This window comes from Prionailurus viverrinus, chromosome X (assembly GCF_022837055.1).
Source record: "Prionailurus viverrinus isolate Anna chromosome X, UM_Priviv_1.0, whole genome shotgun sequence".
NCBI classification, from domain to species: Eukaryota; Metazoa; Chordata; class Mammalia; order Carnivora; family Felidae; genus Prionailurus; species Prionailurus viverrinus.
Genome location: NC_062579.1, coordinates 37,712,568 through 37,727,711, shown reverse-complemented (window position 1 = coordinate 37,727,711; position 15,144 = coordinate 37,712,568). Strand labels below are relative to the sequence as shown.

Genomic DNA, 15,144 nt, shown 5'->3' with positions numbered 1-15,144 from the left:
AATCAATAACAGAATGGTTATCCATCGGTCAAGTGCTGGGAGCCTGGAGCCTGCTTCAGATTCCCTCTCTCTCTCTTTCTCTCTGCCCCTCCCCTGCTCGCTCGCTCTGTCTCTCAAAAATAAATAAACATTAAAAAAAGTTTTTTTTAAGTTGGGTTGTGGGTTTGTACCTAGCCACAGGCTCCTGAGAGAGTCTGGGTTCCCCACGTGTCGCGACCACAGAAGTGACATTGTGGCTTCTCAGAAGACAGACCTGAAGAGGTATACCTCCACAGCATGAATAAATCAATTACGGCAGCAACAGCCGCTGGAAAAAATCCCTACTCTATTTAAAAAAAATTTTTAATGTTCATTTATTTCTTTAATGTTCATTTATTTCTTTTGAGAGAAAGAGATAGAGAGTGAATGGGAGAGGGATAGACAGAGAGGGAGACCAAGAATCCCAAGCAGGCTCTGCACTGTCAGCCCAGAGCCCCACGTGGGGCTCGAACTCACGAACCAGGAGATCCTGACTGGAGCCGAAATCAAGAGTCAAGATGCTTAACGGACTGAGCCACCCGGGCGCCCCTTAATGGGGACACTTGAGCTCTGTTCCATGCTGAGTGTAGAACCTCAGCTGGGAGGATTCGGATGGCTAGGGGACTGGCCAGAAATAACTCTATATGAAATCTCAGGGGATCTTCATGTGATCTCTCCAGGAAGGTGGCCTTAGGCTAGTCGGGCTTCGCATCTCGTGCTGAGGGCTCCAGGAGTAAACGTTCCAAGAGGCCAAGACAGAAGCTGCACGCCACAGAAGCCACGCAGTATCACTTTCACTGGATTCTATTGGTCCACCAGGGCTGGTCCTGATTCACTAAGGGAGGGGACTAAACAAGGGAATGAATGACACCTTTGGGGTGTCATCTCAGAGGCTAGCCACCACAGTGGGAGTCAACTCTGTCAATAAGAATCCCATAGGTACTGAAGAAGGGTATTGGAAGGTTTAAAAAAAAAATTGCTCAGGCAATAATTTTTTTTTTCTTTTAGTAGATTTTTGAGCCAACATTCAGCTCATACGTTAGCTTTTAGGTACTTCTTACCAATTTTCTTTTACTACCTTATTCATCAATGCTAATTATTTTTAAAAGCATCAAAAATCGTGTGTGATCAGGTTACAAATGCTGTGCTCTTCTGACTGCTCTTAGCATAGGCTATCTTAGTCACTGCTATTGCTAAAATTCTCAAAGTAAGCCAAGAAAAAAGTATTTGGAAGTTAGTACAGAAGAGGAATGACAGGGGAAACAGACTTCTTACTCAGATTAGGGTGGGGAGGGTGGAAGAGTCTAGAAAGACGTCTCAGCAGTGAATGGCTTTAGCAGCATAAAATAAAAATAATTCCAGGGGCACCTGGGTGGCGCAGTCGGTTAAGCGTCCGACTTCAGCCAGGTCACGATCTCGCGGTCCGGGAGTTCGAGCCCCGAGTCAGGCTCTGGGCTGATGGCTCAGAGCCTGGAGCCTGTTTCCGATTCTGTGTCTCCCTCTCTCTCTGCCCCTCCCCCGTTCATGCTCTGTCTCTCTCTGTCCCAAAAATAAAAAAATGTTGAAAAAAAAATTAAAAAAAAATAAAAATAATTCCAGTAACTTTTTACAAGCAAAGCAGTTCCAATGGAAACTCTTTAAAAAAATAGCTTCTGGAATTAAAAAAGAAATTTATAGTAGAATTTCCATCTTCCAAATATTCATTTCAATACTTTTCAGGAAAGGGACAAACTAGGATAAAACTAAACCCACAGAGGTAATCAGAGTGTGGAAGTTCATGAAGTTTGTTTTTATCCTTGTGATTTTATTTTTTTTAATTTTTTTTAAATGTTTATTTATATTTGAGAGAGAGAGAGAGAGAGAGAGGGAGGGAGAGACAGTGCATGAGCAGGGGAGGGGCAGAGAGACAGAGACAGAGACAGGATCTGCAGCAGGCTCCAGGCTCTGAGCTGTCAGCACAGAGTCTGACGTGGGGCTAGAACTCACGAGCCGTGAGATCAGGATCCAAGCCGAAGTCAGAAGCCCGACAGACTGAGCCACCCAAGTGCCCCTCCTTGCGATTTTATTAACAAAAGAGAGCAACTTCCCATTTCACCCAAGCTAAATGAGAGATCATCTTTTCTGGTTTCCTCTACCTGTGGAGAAAAAAAAGAAAAAAAAATCTTAATCTGACATCTAGAAGATCCCAACCCACATCGTGGCTACTCATCAACATTTGTATCATATAAAAATAATTCCACAATAGTGAAAAAGAAAGATTTGGGCAAAATAACTGATGCACAAGGCAAAAGTTTTAGTGAAAGGATATTTGATAACATTTCCTAAATCTTACACAAGAAAATGGTTATCACATAGATGGCCAACACCTAACTAAGTAGGCCTGATACTTCCTGGGACTTTTAAGAGTAGGATTTCTTTCTTTCTTTTTTTGGGGGGGGGGGCGGCGGTTGGGTCCTTTTTAAGGAAAATAATACAAAATTATGAAGAGCAAATTGCTAGGGCCCCTTCTAGGATACGTACAGGAGCCATACAACTGAAGGGCCCTACAACTTATGTTTCATTAGCTATACTGTAATGTTGTAGAATTGCCAACGACTTCTGAAAAACCTCAGTGGGAGTGGAAGTCAACTGGTGCAGCCTGATGAAAGCCAATCAAAAATCAGCTGCTAGAGGGGCACCTGGGCGGCTCAGTCCATTGAGCATCAGACTCTTGGTTTCATCTCAGGTTACAATCTCCTGGTTTCTTGAGTTCGAGCCCCAGCATTGGGCTCGGGCTCGGCGCTGGCAGTGTGGATTTTGTTTGGGATTCCTTCTCTCTCCTTCTCTCTCTACCCCTCCCCTACTCACGTTGTCTCTGTGTCTCTCAAATAAACAAATAAGTAAACTTAAAAAAATCGGCTGCTAGAGTCAGATAAGCAAAGAACAATTCCTGCTGCAAACTATACTGCTCTGTTAACCATCCGCAGAGACAATGAGACATTCAGACGACCAGACGTACTGATTTGGTCAAACTCTTAAAAACTTTCCAGTGAGAAAGATGAATTAGGATCTTGACATTTATATGCAGGCCCAGCATTTCAATTCTAAATTGGAATGACTACAGATTTTTCTTTTCTCAAACTGTTCGTAAGACTGATGCTTACACTTTCTGTAATGACAGTGTAAGCTGTCATCAAACCTGTTGTATTGTTCTTTCTTTCAAGCTGAAATAAATTCGATACCTACAACTCTTGTCCACCTTTTTATTTTAACAAAAGTAACATTCAATTTTATAGTGACTTACCATATTGTCTCCTAGTTGATAAGAAAATCCTTGCTTGAAGAGGGTACTAACAAAGCCTAATTTTCACAATATTAAAAACATAATTCCTATACCAACTGGCAGTGACCCAGCGTCCGATATTTATTTAAATCATTAATGAGGAAGTCAAAAGGTCAACCAGCTGGCTCAAAGAGGATACGGGAAGTAGGGCTTTATATAGTTAGGAAAGAAAAAGGACTATTGAAATAACGTTGCTACCATGGATACAAATCTAGTTAATGTCCTAAATGGAAAAAGACACATTAGGGGCGCCTGGGTGGCTCAGTCGGTTAAGCATCTGACTCCTGGTTTTGGCTCAGGTCATGATCTGATCTTTGGCTCAGGTTCATGAGTTCAAGCCCTGCATTGGGCTCCAAACTGACAGTGCGGAGCCTGCTTGGTATTCTCTCTCTCTCCCTCTGTCTCTGCCCCCCTCTGCTTGCTCTCTCTGTCTCTCAAAATAAATAACTATAAAAAAAGTGGTTAGAGTGGAAGAGAGCCAAAGCATAGAAGACTCTTAAAAACTGAGAACAAACTGAGGGTTGATGGGGGTGGGAGGGAGGGGAGGGTGGGTGATGGGTATGGAGGAGGGCACCTTTTGGGATGAGCACTGGGTGTTGTATGGAAACCAATTTTACAATAAACTTCATATATTGAAAAAAATAAACTTTATAAAAGAAAAAGACACCTAAGTTTTGGGATCTTTTCAACTGGGCAGAAAAGAAAATCATCACACTTTACCAGTTTTCTGTAAGTTGGCCTCTAACTTTACAGACTTCTCAAATATCTGAGTACTGATCAGTAGCACACTACATACCAAACAAGTCACATTCCCTTAGAGAGTCAGCTGAACCTTAGTCAAGCTCATAGGACAGTGCTCCAGGACGGTGTTGTTGTTCTTTAAAAAAAATGTTTTTTTATGTTTTATATTTCAGAGAGAGACAGAGAGCGAGCAGGGGAGGGGCAGGGAGACAGAGACAAGATCTGAAGCAGGCTCCAGGCTCCAAGCTGTCAGCACAGAGCCCGATGCGGGGCTCAAACTCACGAACTGTTGGATCATGACCTGAGCCGAGGTCAGACGCTTAACCGACTGAGCCACCCAGGTGCCCCTCCAGAACGGTGTTTAAAGGCCACGAAACCACCCTGCTTATTTCCACATTGTATGTAATTTTTCTTAACGTTACTCAGGAGTAGTGTGATTGCTGCTATTTTCCAGTAATCAACAGCTAAATCACAAGATTTGAAGATTGGTATGAGTGTGTCCCTGAAGAATTTTGGTCTGGAATTTGAAGCCTTGTTGGTTAACTCTTCTTTGGGTTTTAGGGTTGCAAAAGAATGTTTCCTCATGATTCGTTTTTCTAACCTCTTGGTCCAAGGGTATACTTGGACCAAAGTAGCCAAACTGAGCAAAACTGGTGGCAGAAAAATCAGGAAAATCTTAGGCTGTGTCATGTATGGATTGAATTGTGTCCTCTCAAAACTCCTATGTTGAAGTCCCAACCTCCAGTACCTTAGAATGGGACCCTAATTTGGAGGCAGAACCTTTACAGAGGTAAGCGAAAGCGAGGTCATTAGGGCGAGCCCTAATCCAATATGGCTACTGTTCTCACAAGAACGGGACATTTGGGCACAGACACTCATAGAGGGAAAGCAATGTGAAGAGACACAGGGAGAAGACAGCTACCTACCAGCCAAAAACAGAGGTCTGGACAGATCCTTCCCTCACAGCCCTCAGAAGGAACCAACCTCTGCCAATACCTTGATCTGAGACTTCCAGCCTCGGGTACTGTACTGTGAGACAATACATTTCTGTTGTCTAAGCCCCCCACCGCCCAGTCTGTGGTAATTTATTTTGGAGGCCCTAGGCTGATTGTGGGAGTTTCCCTTCTGCAATCATGTGAATGATGATCTGATTTTGTTCAGGCTTATGATCAGGACGCAACATCTCTCTGTGTGAGAGGTTTGGTACAGTTATCAACAGGAGTCACGGGATTACACTCTCAAGTTCTCAAGTCCTGTTTCCCTCCATTTGCACATTGGCCACGCTAGTTTATATGTCCCATCCTCCTTGAGGATAAGTCCTCACATTCTCAGCGCACACCAAGCCCCAGGAACATTACTGAGAACGTCAGAGGCCTTCGTGAGGCCAGTGGATATGAGGGGGTACTCGGAACTGGCCCCACGCACCCGCTTTCTGGGCCATATTACGGCTCAAAGCCACAGAAAGAGCCGAGGAGGGTGTAGTGTTAAGGAGGTTCAAACAGGTGCCGATCCACAACAATTAGGATCTCTCTGGCAACAGAATAATTGCTGTAGGTGCAGAGTTTTCATCGCTCTTGTATGTAGTGAGGACCGTGGCTTGTTTAACACTAGTGAAGCTTTCTCTTAACTCTGCAAGTTATAAAAAGGTCTAGAATTCCAAGACCCTTTACCTGCATACCGTATGGTGCCCTGGTAACCTTGCACGTATCCACATAGGTTACATAGACAAGGCTTGTATCCCTCTGGATCTAAGTCTTGGCACGAAGCCGCTGATCCTTCTGGAACATGAGACATGGGAGGCTTGTGAGAAGCTGCTTGGAAGCCATTTTGCCACTCACCTCCCTGCCCCTCCTCCCCCGGGAGATATCAGCCTGGGAGACTGTCATACGATATTTTTTTTTTCATGGAAAATATATTTGACATATAGCATCATGTACATTTAAGATGTACACAATGCTAATTTGATTGATTTGTATATTGTAATATGATTGCCACTGTGATAATAATTAGCACCTTATCAAGTAGCATAATTAAGATTTCTTTTTAGCGGTTGGAATAATTTAGCTCCACTTTCTCAGCCAGTTTGATGATTATAATATTATGAATATTCACTATTCTGTGCATTAGATCCTTGGGACTTATTTCTTACTCATTGGAAGTTTGTACCTTTATTTATTTAGAAAGAGAGAGAGAGAGAGAGAGCGTACGCACATGCGCATGTGAGCAAGTGGGGGAGGGGCAGAGGGAGAGAGAGAATCTCAAGCAGGCTCCGTGCCCAGCGCAGAGCCCGACTTGGAGCTCGATCCCACGACCCTGGGATCACGACCTGAGCCAAACTCAAGAGCCGGGCGCTTAACTGACTGAGCCACGCAGGTGCCCCGCAAGTTTATACCTTTAAACAGCGTGTCTCCTATCCCTTCACCCCCACCCCCCATCCTCTGGTACCCACCATTTTACTTTTTGTTTTCACGAGTTTGGTTTTTTTAGAATCCACGTATAAGCGAGACTGTACAGTACCTGTCTTTCTCTGTCTGATCTCACTTAGCATAATGTCCTCCAGATCTGTCCATGTTGTGGAAATAACCTAAGCGCCCATCAATGAATGGATGGATAAAGAAGATATGGTACACACACACACACACACACACACACACAGGAATATTATTCAACCATGAGAAAGGACCTGCCTTATATCCTGGGTACTGACAGGTAAGGGGCTTTTTGCCTTGTCCCCTTCGGGCAGAGCTGCAGGCTATAAAACCATGCTGCAGTCTAGGATAGACTCCTTAGCAACAAAATCCTGTTATTTGTGTCATGGTCACTTGGCCTCTTTTGTTTCAGTGCTGCCCTGCTCACTGGCCTTGGGGAGCCGGCACCTTTGACTACCCACTCCCTTTCACTATCTTTGTGAGTAAGGAACTGAGTCTGAAAAGGGCTTGTTAGGGACACCTGGGGGGCTCAGTCAGTTGAGTGTCTGACTGCAGCTCAGGTCATGATCTCGCGGTTTGTGAGTTCGAGCCCCGCCTCGGGCTCACCGCAGTTAGCATGGAGCCTGCTTCAGATCCTCTGTCCCCACCTCTCTCTATGCTTCCCCTGCTCATGCTGTCTCTCTCAAAAAATGAATATACATTAAAAAAAATAAAAATGAAAAGGGCTTGTTATTTCTTGACCAACGGAATCGGTCAGGTCTGATTTTGCTTTGTGCTTGACACATAGCTTCACCTGCCGTCCAGCCAGAGACAAAGGCTGGGGTCTTGGGGGAAGAGGGAATGTGGAAAAGGTTTACCTGGGGCAAATCCAAGTGTGTCTTCCAACTCCCAAATCACAGCACCCTCATTTTCTTTCCCAAAACTTACCCCTACTCACATTCCTTTAATATTTTCATCTACGTGGTATCTGATTGAAATGAAGAGCAAATAAATGGGCAAAGCACATGAATAAACAATTCACAGTCACAGAAGTGCAGAGAGCCATTAAATATTTAAAATATGCCTATCACACTAGTAATGAAAATATGGAGATTAAACAAAACCAAATTAGCAAAGTGCTGGAAGGAGTCTGGAGTGGGGCAAGTAGGTATCACTTTTCTGGAAAGCAAATTGTCAATATGTAAAAAGAGATTTAAAAATGTCTATCTTCAGGGCGCCTGGGTGGCTCAGTCAGTTGAGTGCCCGAGTTCGGCTCAGGTCATGATCTCATGGTTGGTGAGTTCGAGCCCCACATTGGGCTCTCTGCTCTCAGCACAGAGCCTGTTTCTGAACCTCTGTCCCCCTTCTTCACTTGTGTTCTCTCTCTCTCTCAAAAATAAAATATTTTTTAAAAAAGTGAAGAAGAGGATACAGCTGTATCCTTAAAAAATTGTCTATTTCCAGGATGCCTAGATGGTTCAGTTGGTCAAGCGTTGGACTCTTGATTTCGGCTCAGGTCATGATCTTGCAGCCATGAGACTGAGCCTCGCTTTGGGCTCCACACTGAGTGTGGAGCCTGCTTAAGATTCTCTGTCTTTCCCTCCCTCTACCCCTCCCCTACTCATGCTCTCGCTTGCTCTCTCAATAAAAAAAAAAGTCTGTTTCCTTCGATCCAGTAACTTCATTGATAGGAATCTGTTGTGAGGAAATGGCCAGAAATGGGGATAAAGATTTATGACCAAAAATTTTTATTGTGATTTTTAATTTTTTTTTTAATTTTAAAGTGGGGGGGAGACGGGAAGTGGGGCAGAGAGAGAGGGAGAGAGAATCTTAAGTAGGCTTCATGCTCAGTGTGGAGCCCAATGCGGGACTCAATCTCATGACTCTGGGATCATAACCTGAGCCTAAATCAAGAGTCGGATGCTCAACCGACTGAGCCTTCCAGGGGTTCCTATTGGATATTTTTTAAACAATAATTAAAAATGGATACACGAGGGGCGCCTGGGTGGCTCAGTCGGTTAAGCGGCCGACTTCGGCCCAGGTCATGATCTCACGGTCCGTGAGTTCGAGCCCCGCGTCGGGCTCTGTGCTGACGGCTCAGAGCCTGGAGCCTGTTTCAGATTCTGTGTCTCCCTCTCTCTGACTCTCCCCTGTTCATGCTTTGTCTCTGTCTCAAAAATAAATAAACGTTAAAAAAAATTTAAAAAAATGGATACATGAAATATTCATTAACTTGTGACTATGGGGACATAAGGACACAGCCATTTAATGCAAGTATTTAGAATTATGTTGACAAAATTTTTGACGTGTGTGTGGGAAAACATTCATATACCATGTGAAAAATGGAACACAAATTGCATAGTGATATGAAAAAAATCAATGTAAAAGTTATATAGGCATTGACAAAATGTGCAAGGAGCCATATTAAAATATTAACTGCTTGTGGATGGTAGAGATGTAGTGATTATTATTTAATTATTTGTATGTTCCAAATAAAAATGGGTATGTATTATACTTATAACCTGCGTCACCAAATTATGTCAAAAATCACATCTTTTAAAATATTTATTTATTTATTTTGAAAGCGGGGGGGGGGGGGCATGCCTGGGTGGCTCAGTCGGTTAAGCATCCAACTTCAGCTCGGGTCATGATCTCACACTTTGTGAGTTCGAGCCCCATGTCGGGCTCTGTGCTGACAGCTCAGAGCCTGGAGCCTGCTTCGAATTCTGTGTCTCCCTCTCTCTCTGCTCCTCCCCTGCTCACGGTCTGTTTTTCTCTCTCTCTCAAAAATAAATAAACATTAAAGAAAAAGAAAGAGAGAGAGAGATTTGAGTCAGCAAGTGGGGGAGGGGCAGAGAGAGAGGGAGAAAGAGTTGGAAACAGGCTCTGTGCTCAGCTCGGAGTCTGACGTGGGGGCTCGATTTCACAACAGTGAGATCGTGACCTGAGCCAATGTCAAGAGTTGGATGCTTAACCAACTGAGGCACCCAGGTGCCCCTGGGCTTGGGTTTCATCCCAATTTCTCCTTTCTTCCCAGTGAGTTCCTTCCTGGGATCATTGGTGTCCTTTCCCACAAGTTATTCTTAACTGGAGTCACCCAGGGCCCGAGAAACAAGCTTCTATAACCATCCGTCTCAGGGATCCAAAGCTGAATTTGATACGGACACCAAGGAGTATTAAGAAGGTTCTAACTTTGACAAACCACGAAAAGATCCCTCACACCCTTGCCTCAGCGTAATGCTCAGCTTCTATGACTTTCTCCAACATCGACATAATGTTTGGAGGTTGCTGATCTTGAGGCAAGAAGCAGGTGGGAGGAGGTTTCTGACATTCTTTTACATAAAATAAGCATTCTTGCAAGGTGTTATGGGCTGAATTATGTCCTCCTAAAACATATGCTGAAGTCCTAACCTGTAGTACCTCAGAATGTGACTGTATAGTCCAATATGACTGGTGTCCACAATGAGGGGCACTTGGGTGGCTCCGTGGGTTAAGCGTCCGGCTCTTGGTTTCACCTCAAGTCACGATCTCACGGTTTGTGAGTTCGAGCCCCGCATCGTGCTCTATGCTAACAATGAAGAGCCTGCTTGGGATTCTTGCTCTCTCTCCCTCGCTCTCTGCCCCTCCCCCACTCATACACACACACTCCCTCCTTCCCTCTCTCAAAATAAATGAATAAATAAATAAATAAACAAACATTTTTAAAAAAAGAGAAGACATTAGGACACAGACATCCTCCTACGTGGAGGAAAGACCATGTGAGGGCAAAGCGAGAAGGCGGCCATCTGCAAGTCTGGGACAGAGGCCTCAGAAGAAACCCAACACCCCGATCTTGGACCACCAGTCCCCAGAACTGTGAGAAAATACATTTGTGTTGTGTGAGCCACCCAGTCTGTGGTATTCTGTTATGGTAGCCTGAGCAGACTGATGCCCAAGGGAAGAGCATGGATGATGAGACCAAGCAGCGTGAGGTAGAAGCAGGGAGAAGACACTGGAATTGGGCAGTCCATGACTGTGTTGCCTCAGAAGCTTCCTTTGGTCCAGCTTCCTGCCTTCCTGTCCCGGGTCTCAGAAGTGGAAGGAGGCAATGGGAGGCCTCTGACAACTGCCTTAACTTGAGTTACCCCATGGATGTTTTTCTCTCACAGTGGTTATGAGGTGTGTGTGTGTGTGTGTTGTGTGTGTGTGTGTGTGTGTGTATGTGTCTGTACTCATCAACAGTACCATCTTACCCCCACCTCTGCCTTTCCACGTTTAGAAAATCCTACATTTCAAGGGGCGCCTGAGTGGCTTGGTCAGTTAAGCGTCCGACTTAGGCTCAGGTCATGATCTCACGGTCCGTGAGTTCGAGCCCCGTGTCAGGCTCCGTGCTAACAGCTCAGAGCCTGGAGCCTGTTTCAGATTCTGTGTCTCCCTCTCTCTCTCTGACCCTCCCCCGTTCATGCTCTGTCTCTCTCTGTCTCAAAAATAAATAAACGTTTAAAAAAAATTAAAAAAAAAAAGAAAATCCTACATTTCTGGTATATATTGACCAATTCGTTATTTCTGTTCCATACTATTGCAGCGTTCCCTACCAGCCCCACAATGGAGAATTTTGTCCTGCTCAGTTGTCGACGCCGAGGTCTGAAAGGGACCTTGAAGTTCCGAGTCGTGGTAGATTGATTCTGAACGGCAACAAAAAGCAGAAGAGGTTAATATTCAGCGAGGCAGGACCCACCGATTAATAGCCACACCCGTCCCAACCTCCCTGAGGGAAGAGAAGCCAAGTCAGCTGTGTAGCCCGGTCCAGAACCAGGGGTTCTGTGAATCGGTATTCCATGCACTCACTCATGATGGTAGCTAGAGTCCTCTCGTGTGGCGTCCAGGGAAACCCTCATAAAATCTAGGAAGGGAGTGTATTTTCTCTCTTTGTAGCACTGTTGGGGGTCTTGTCACCCTAAGAGGCAGTAGAAGGGAAGAACTGAGTCAAGCAAATACAATTTGCCTATCATCAAAATCATTGCAACTTCATTTTCATGCCAGATTTCTCTTGGTTGGCTCGAGGTTTAAGGGACACAATCCGACTTGCCCTTCCTTCTCTTACTCCTGGGAACTGTACCAAGAGGATAAGCTTTTCCTCTGCTCTTCTGGTGCTTAGCAGGTTTGGAAACTGAGCAGAAGAAATCACTAGTTGAAATATTTCGGTTATGGTTTACAAAGCTCCTTCAAGCAGTGTTTATGAACACAGGAAAAGCTCTTTCCAAACACAGTGTTTTTAAAACATTTTTAAAAGTTTGTTTACTTATTTAGTTTGAGAGAGAGGGAGAGACAGAGATAGAGAGAGCAAGCACAAGTCAGGTAGGGGCAGAGAGAGGAGAGAGAGAAGCCCAAGCAGGCTCTGCACTGTCAGCATGGAGCCCATAGCGGGGCTCCATCCCACGAGCCCTGTGATCACGACCTGAGCCGAGATCAAGAGTCGGACCCTTAACCCACTGAGCCACCCAGGCTCCCCTTGTTTCCAAACACGGTCTTGAAGCATGAGCCTTACTTAGGCTTTTATTGGGGCTCAGGGTGGAAGGAATCAAAGAGGGCAGGAGGCACAGCGTGAGTTGTAGCTTAAGCTACTTTCCGAAAGTCTGCTCATTTCTATCTGACTGCCAGTTTGTCTCCCCAATCTATCTCTTCCCAGTACACAGAGCTTCGATTTTTCTAGCTTTATTGAGATATATTTGACATTATTAACATTGTGTAAGTTTAAGGTGTATAATGTGATGACTGGATACATGTGTGTGTGTGTGTGTGTGTGTGTGTGTATTGCAAAATGTTTACTATGATATGGCTAGTTAACACATTCTTCGCCTAACATAATTACTTACCATTTTGTTGTTATGTCGAGACCATTAAAGCTCTACTCTCACAGCAAGTGCCAAGAATATAATACTGTATCGTTAACTACAGTCACCATGCTGTACGTGAGATCCCCAGAACTTCATCTTTTCATTACATTATTTAAAAAACAATTTTTTAATGTTTATTTACACTTGAGAGAGAGAGAGAGACAGACAGACAGACAGACAGACAGAGAATGAGCAGGGGAGGGGCAGAGAGAGAGGGAGACACAGAATCCGAAGCAGGCTCCAGGTTCCGAGCTGTCAGCACAGAGCCCAATGAGGGGCTGGAACTCACCAACCACGAGACCATGACCTGAAGCATCTGAAGTCAGATGCTTAACCGACTGGGCCCCCCAGGCGCCCCCATTACATTATTTTTAACTGCCGCAGGGAATCCCCACTCATAGTTTTCTTTATTCATAGTTTCTGTTCTCTCATTGGGGCCACCTACTGTCCAATTATTTTGGTATTTCCCAGTTAGATTCCTCAGAGTGGAATATGACCCAGCTAATCTCTTGGTAGGCGAGATCCTCGATTGCTGGCTTATTGATTTGTTGCTTTTGAGTCAGATGAGTCCCTGACCTTCAGTCTAAACATATGTGGCTATACAGAGAAAGACAGATACCATATGGTTTCACTCTTATGTGGATCCTGAGAAACTTAACAGAAACCCATGGGGGAGGGGAAGGAAAAAAAAAAGAGGTTAGAGTGGGAGAGAGCCAAAGCACAAGAGACTCTTAAAAACTGAGAACAAACTGAGGGTTGATGGAGGGTGGGAGGGAGGGGAGGGTGGGTGATGGGTACTGAGGAGGGCACCTTTTGGGATGAGCACTGGGTGTTGTATGGAAACCAATTTGACAATAAACTTCATATATTGAAAAAAAATAAACATATGTGGTTAGTGGGCCATCACAGGACCTAATGGTGCACACACAAGGGCTACCCCTTGAGTGGAAGCCGTGGGTGGGACCCACATGCATACAAAGTCCCATGCCTGCTGGCATTCAATTAACTCAGTGGCTCAGTTCCTGTTTACTTATTGTTACCCGAATATCTTATATATCTTCTTTCCTTGACTTTAATTATCTTAGAAATTTTGGGAAAAAAAGGGGAGGGGGCGGTGGCACCTGGGTGGCTCAGTCGGTTAAGCATCCGACTTCGGCTCAGGTCATGATTTTATGGTTCGTGGGTTCGAGCCCTGCATGGGGCTTCGTGCTGACAGCTCGGTGCCTGGAGCCTGCTTCTGATTCCGTGTCTCCCTCTTTCTCTGCCCCTCCCCTGCTCATGCTCTGTCTCTCTCTCTCTCTCAAAAATAAGTACACATTGAAAAAAAAAGAGAAATTTGGAAACCTCTTGAAAGGTTAAGAATGAGTAGGGACTGTAACTGGCTTATCTGCTGGGCTAGGAAAAGTTCTCATTGGCTCTGCCTGTGATTTTGCTGTAAGAGGAGGCTTACGTAACGACCATGTACTATCCTAAGACTTTTGGCATGGACAAGCAGAGCGCCTCTTTCCAGGTCCACGGACGCCCGAGGACTCCACCTCTGTTCTTCCAAGGCACCCACTTTCGCCACAGGTAAAATCTGTAAACTCCCCTTTGTGTGGCGAGTTTGGAATTAAAGGCGTATATGGTCGGACCACGTGTCAAAAGAGCTTGACAATCAGCGGGAGAGTAATTCAGTTTTTGTTTTGAGTCAGGAGTCCTCGTGCTTCAGCTCTTAGACAGAATGTATGAGCACAATAATTATTGAGTATCTACTATACGCCCGGGTACTGTTCTCAGCCCTGGAGATAAATTAGCAAGTGAAACAGACAACCTCTAGCTCTCAGGGAGCTCATGTCCTAGTGCGTAAACAAACGTGAATGGTGTCGGGGGCGGGGCGGGGGGGAATAAGTGCTGTGGCAAATGATCTTCGAGGATAGCCGTTGTCACCATCGGCTCCTTCCCTCCCTGCACCTGTACGCTGCTCTTCCCACCTCGCAGTGGGGCCTAGTTTCTCCCTCCTTCTACCGGGGTTGGCCCTGTTTTTCTCCTCGAACACCACAAGCGCTGCCATATTAATGCTGAGTCTGGCTTTTGAAAAGCCTGGCTGGGGCGCCTGGGTGGCTCAGTCGGTTTAAGCGTCCAACTTCGGCTCAGGTCATGATCTCACGTCCGTGAGTTCGAGCCCCGCATCGGGCTTTGTACTGACAGCCTGGAGCCTGCACCCTGCTTGGGATTCTGAGTCTCCCTCTCTGCCCCTCCTGCACTCGAGCTCTGTCTCTCTGTCTCTCTCAAAAGTAAACATTTAAAAAAAATTGAAAACCCTGGTGATTTTCACTTCATCTAAGGTAAAAGCCAGCCCCCTTTTAAGAAGTCCAGCTACCCGCAAGGCCACCACCGCTCCGCGAGGAATCCCAAGCTAGCCATGCGGTGAGTCCGGCATGAAGGAGAAATGGGGAACCCAGATAGCAGCAAGAAGTGCGGTCCTATACACGTGAGGTCGGCTCCCAGCCATTGACTCCATCCCAGTTGAGGCTCTGAAAAGCCCGGCTCTCCATCCCACAAAGCTCTGAATAAATAAAATGGTTGTCGTGTTAAGCCGCTAAGTTTTGGGGGTGGCAAGTTTTGGGGGTGGTTTGTTGCATAACAACGGATAGCCGGGGCCAATGCTCAGGAGAAGGCTCACTCAGGATAAAGAGATGGGGGAGAGGCAGGGGTACTGTTTTAGAAAGAGTGGTCCGGGAGGGCCCTGCTGATAAGGAAATATTTAAGCTGAAACCTGGGGGTAGGTGAGGGACCAGAC

At 45.4% G+C, this 15,144-nt stretch overlaps 1 protein-coding gene across 1 annotated transcript in view; it reads right to left on the bottom strand.

Annotated features, from left to right (window-relative positions):
• Positions 1-11,913, bottom strand: part of RP2 (RP2 activator of ARL3 GTPase) — a 64,689-nt gene extending 52,776 nt beyond the window's left edge. Inside the window, exons 1-2 of the mRNA XM_047844687.1 lie at positions 11,909-11,913; positions 10,130-10,138 (exon numbers count right to left, since the gene is read on the bottom strand). The gene's annotated coding sequence lies outside the window, so the exon portion shown is untranslated. The remainder of the gene's footprint in view (positions 1-10,129; positions 10,139-11,908) is intronic.
• Positions 11,914-15,144: the final 3,231 nt, after the last annotated feature.